This window comes from Silene latifolia, chromosome 2 (genome assembly GCF_048544455.1).
Source record: "Silene latifolia isolate original U9 population chromosome 2, ASM4854445v1, whole genome shotgun sequence".
NCBI lineage: Eukaryota > Viridiplantae > Streptophyta > Magnoliopsida > Caryophyllales > Caryophyllaceae > Silene > Silene latifolia.
The window spans coordinates 22857503-22863502 of NC_133527.1; positions in this window are offsets into that span (position 1 = coordinate 22857503).

The following is a 6000-nucleotide window of genomic DNA, read 5'->3' on the forward strand; positions in this document are numbered from 1 at the left end:
TTATGTACGTGATTTGTTTACGTTTTTTATTACTCGTGACTTTGTGAACGATATTTAAATCAAAGGTAACCAAATTACTAACGGAGGGATTATATAGTATGTTAAAATTTTATCGCGACAATTTAGTATTTTATACTCCCTCCTATTTTACATAACTGTCCCAGTTTTCATTTCCGTCTTTTCATAATAATGTCCCATTGTCCATTTTTAGTAAACTTTTATACTTATTTTAATCACTTTAACCCCACAACAATACCTCACCTCACCCCACAACAATACTTATTATAATCACTCCATCCACAATAATACTCCACAAAACCTTCTCTCTCTCCAATTACCTTACTCCACCACAATACTTTACATTATTTAACTAACTTTCTTAATTCTTGTGTCATTTCAACAACGACATAGTTATCGGGAATAGGAGGGAGTAATTTTTATCGATGACAAAATTATATGTTTGGAATATATTTATAAAGTAAAGTTATACTTAAAATAGACAAGTGTTAATGAATTGAATTGAAGACGGTACTGAATTGAATTGAGCTAAATTAAGCTAAACAGAATGATTTCGAAGGATGGTGAACTAAGTTAAGCCTAACTAAATTGAATAACCGATATTAAATTGACTATATCGGTAACATATTTTCTTAATTCGATTTGATGTGAAACCCATCCAAAATAACATGTGACCAGATGATGACTCGACACGATGAATGACCTAATATCGAATTAACTTAGTAACGATCCAAATAGGATAATTAACATTTTCTACATCGTAAATATTTAACTTTATATATGCACCTGAGAATAAATATAACATGAAATATTGGTCTAAATTAAAATTTTGAAAGTACATTGTGAGATTAGTTATTGATACCATAACTTGATAATATGTTCATTGTGAAATCGATATAGTATCCCCTATCTACTAAAAGAATAAGTGAACTCACAAATTTTCCTGTGAAAAAACTTCTTTTTAAATAAGTAAGCTATTGATAATTTAATTGTATTCACTAAATAAGAAAATTAATAATTATAATGTATTTCATTATATAATTCTTTTCATTAAAATTAATCTTTTCATCAATTATATAATTTTCAGAAACTATAATATTTTAAATAAAGTATAAATAATATAAAACTAAACATTATTAAATCTTTTATTGATATTATTATTCGAAAATGACTTGACTAATACTATTCATATTATGTAAAAACACACTCACTATAAATCGTTTTTATTCCTTTTATACCATAAAAATTAAAAGAATTTATAAATTGAAATCATTAACTTTGTGATTGTAACACCCCCTCATACCAAGGTGCCTTACCAGGACCACCCTACCATGAAAGTGTGTTACCGTCTCGGTTGCCCGAGGTTAGTACATATCAAAAGCGTCTGAACTGAGCACATTTATTAAAGTACTGTAAAGTATAAAGTTTACAACATCCAAATCCAAATACTGATTCAACAAAATACAACTCCAATGTCTGACAATAAAAGAAATCAAACTAAGACTCAGACGGTAATGCTATGACTGGTGATGACAACACTCCCATGACTGTCCCCAAGCTCACACTAGCAATACCTGTCAAGCCTGCTCACCATCCCCGAATGGATCACCGCAGATTCCACAAAAAACAACGGGGTCAGTATTACTCAAATGATACGACAAACAAACGAAGTAATCAACTAATCATCTCCAATTCCAATCTTTCGTTCTCACACAGTAACCGACTACACACCGAAGTGTGTAGCCCTGCCAGATTACCCATCACAACAGGTAATCCTCGCCGCCAGCGGGTGACCGCAGCCGATCCCACCTAGTCCAGCTCCTCAACGAGCGACAAACAATCCCTGTCCCTTAATGTGCACATCCCCTCCCGTGGCGGGTTCCACGGAGGGCGAACTAGGGTGTGAAGCCACTCCCGCAAGTGACTCCACCACAATCACAATCACATGACATCACAGCCGTCACAACACCCTCACACCAACATCGTCACGACAATCTCCATACTCCGATGATCAACAGATAACAATAATCACACAACAAACATGTCTTAACAAAGAACAGTAAACTGAGTAGGGAAACCCTACCTTAGCAATCAACAGTGGAATGAACTCGAACAATCAGAAAGGCTCCTCTACGAAGTCTTCTCCTATACCATAATCACATAACACAATTATACATTGTACAACCCCCATATTCCCAATTCCGTAAATGTACACAGTAATCCCAACGAATATGAATAACATAGAGATAGAACTTACCAACACTAGAATGAAGAATTATACGCAAGAACTCCGACGATTACACACACAACAATGCTATGGGATGATTAGGAAGTGATTAGGGAGAGATTAGGGTTAACGTAAAAATGATGAAGTTTGAAATGATGTTTAGAAAACTGACGCGGGATATAAAAATAATCTTAAACACTCCCTAATCAAACCGTCAAAATAACACTCGCCAGACCGAATACTCGTTCGAGTAAAGTTATACTCGGCCGAGTATCCTCTACTCGGTCGAGTATTCACTATACTCGGCCGAGTATTCATCGGCAGAACCAAAACAACCCACAACAACAGCACTACTCGGCCGAGTAGGCTCTACTCGGTCGAGTAGTCACCAAAGAAAATCCATAATATTACAGTCTTCCCCCCTTAAAAAGAACTTCGTCCCGAAGTTCACACTCCACTCTAAAACAAGGCACAACACAACGCAACAAGACTATACTAACCACATGTAACAACACCAAAGAACTACACAAGTCACCACAAAATTCACTACCCGACTCAAAGCAAAACAACAAAACAAGACAAAACACGACCGCGACCATCTCCTACCCCCCTAAAAAGACAACGGTTACGTCCCCGTAACCAAACATACCTGATAAAAAAGGTTAGGAAAACGTTCTCGCATAGCTTTCTCGGGTTCCCATGTGGCTTCCTCCACATTATGATTAGACCAAAGGACCTTGAGTAAGACCGTCTCACCATTCCGGGTCTTACGAACCTTGCGATCAAGAATCTCCTTAGGAATCTCGGCGTAGGACAAGGATTCATCAAGCTCGATGTTCTCCATTTCAAGGATATGCGACGGATCGCTCACATACTTCCGAAGTTGAGATACATGAAAAACATTGTGTACCCTATCCAAAGCTAGTGGTAACGCTAACCTGTAAGCTACCTCGCCAACACGGTCCAAAATCTCATAAGGACCTATAAAGTTTTGGCTTAGCTTACCCTTTTTCCCAAACCTCATAACACCTCGCAAAGGTGACACTTTCAAAAGGACCTTGTCACCTACCACAAACTCAATGTCCCTGCGGTGTAAATCGGCATAGCTCTTCTGACGATCTTGAGCTGCTCTCATCTTTTGCCGAATTAATTGGACTTGCTCAACCATCTCTTGTACCAGCTGTGGCCCTAAAACCACTGTCTCCGAACTATCATCCCAACAAACTGGACTTCGGCATTTCCGGCCATACAAAGCTTCAAAAGGTGCCATCCCGATGCTTGTATGATAACTGTTATTGTATGAAAACTCGATCAGATCAAGCCTATCTTCCCAACTGCCCCCAAACTCCATAACACATGCCCTCAACATGTCCTCTAAGGTCTTGATGTTCCGTTAATTACCGACCATCGGTTGCGGATGAAAGGCGTACTCATCTTCAAAGTTGTACCCATCAACTCTTGCGGCTCTTGCCAAAACTTGGATATGAACCTCGCATCACGATCGGAAACGATATCTTTAGGTATACCATGTAACCGAACCACATGCCTCCTGTAACCCAATGTCACCGTGCATCTTAGACCAAGTATCTTTCATGGGAACGAAATGGGTTGACTTGGTTAACCGATCAACAATCACCCAAATCATGTTGTTACCTTCTTTGTGACCTAGGCAACCCCACAATGAAGTCCATGGAGATCGACTCCCACTTCCACTCGGGTACTTCCAAAGACCGTATCTTACCTTGTGGTCTCCTTTGTTCACCCTTAACCCTTTGACTGGTCAAACATCTGGCTACAAACTCAGCTACATCTCTCTTCATGTTTGGCCACCAAAAAGTCTTCTTAAGGTCTTTGTAAAGCTTGTCACCACCCGGGTGAACTGAATAGGAAGTGCAATGAGCCTCCGCCAAGATCACTCTCCGCAACTCCGCATCCTCAGGAACACACCATCTCCCATCAAAACGAACACTCCCATCTGTATGGATAGAAAACCTGGAAACCGTTCCACTCTCTACCCTTGACTTCCACTCCTGAATCTTAGGATCAAGCTCTTGCTTACTCTTGATGTTCTCATATAACTCTGGCTCGATCGTCAAATCCCCGATGGTATCCCCCTTTCGTATCATAAAGATCCCTATCCTAGACATCTCATCCCTCAACTTCAGCAAGGACATAGCTGTACATAGAGAATGAACGCTCTTCCTACTCAGTGCATCTGCAACAACATTAGCCTTACCCTCGTGATAGATGATCTCCATATCATAATCTCCGATCAGATCCATCCACCGTCTCTGTCGCATGTTAAGCTCCTTCTGAGTGTAGATATATTTTAGACTCTTATGATCAGAGAACACCTTAAAAGTTGCTCCATAAAGGTAGTGCCTCCAAATCTTAAGAGCGAAAACAACTGCACCCAGCTCCAGGTCATGTGTAGGGTAGTTCTCCTCATATTGCTTCAGCTGTCTCGAAGCATAAGCTATAACTTTCCCTTCCTGCATCAAAACACAACCAAGACCATTCTTTGAAGCATCGGTATATACCTCAAAGTTCTCACATCCCTCTGGCAAGGCTAGGATAGGGGCTGTGGTCAAGCGTTCCTTTAAGGTCTGAAAAGCCGTCTCACAACTCTCATCCCAAACAAACCTAACTTCCTTCCTCATCAAAGATGTCATAGGCCGCGCTATGGTAGAGAAATCTTTCACGAATATCCTGTAGTAGCCAACAAGGCCTAAGAAACTCCGAATCTCAGCAACATTCTTCGGCGATTCCCACTTGGTTACGGCCTCAATCTTACTAGGATCCACAGATACCCCCTTCTTAGATATCACATGGCCTAGAAAAGCCACCTCCTCTAACCAGAACTCGCACTTAGATAGCTTGGCATAAAGCTGATTCTCTCTCAAGGTCTGCAAGACTATCCTCAAGTGCTCCTCATGCTCTTCCTTAGTCTTAGAATAGACTAAGATATCGTCTATGAAAACAACCACAAACCTATCCAAGAACGGTGTAAAGATCCGATTCATCAAATCCATAAAAGCTGCTGGTGCATTGGTCAACCCAAAAGGCATCACCACGTACTCGTAATGACCATATCGAGATTGGAACCCTGTCTTAGGAATATCCTCATCTTCTATCCTCAGCTGGTGATATCCCGACCTCAGATCAATCTTGGAAAACACACCTGCTCCACTTAGCTGATCAAACAAATCATCAATCCTAGGCAACGGATACTTGTTCTTCACTGTGACACGATTGAGCTCTCTATAATCGATGCACAGTCTCATACTCCCATCTTTCTTCTTTACAAAAAGAACTGGAGCTCCCCACGGTGACACAATAGGCCTGATGTAACCCTTGTCTAGCAACTCATGTATCTGCTTTTTCAACTCTGCCAACTCTTTAGGTGCTATGCGGTAAGGTGCTTTAGATATAGGACCCGTTCCCGGCTTAAGCTCCACGCTGAAATCAACATCCCTCTTGGGAGGCAAACTCGGTATCTTCTCAGGAAAAACATCTTCGAACTCTCTCACCACAGATATCTCAGAAGCTGTAGGCGGCTCTACTCGGTGGTCTCTCACATGACAGAGAATCAAGGAACACTTCTTCCTCAAACACGACTTTAAAGTCATCACAGCTGTGAACCTACACTTAGGTTTTACCACAAATCCTCTATAGGACACCCTAACACCCTTGGGACCCTTTAAGGACACCCTCTTTTGCCGACAATCTATCCTGGCATCATACTTACCCAGCCA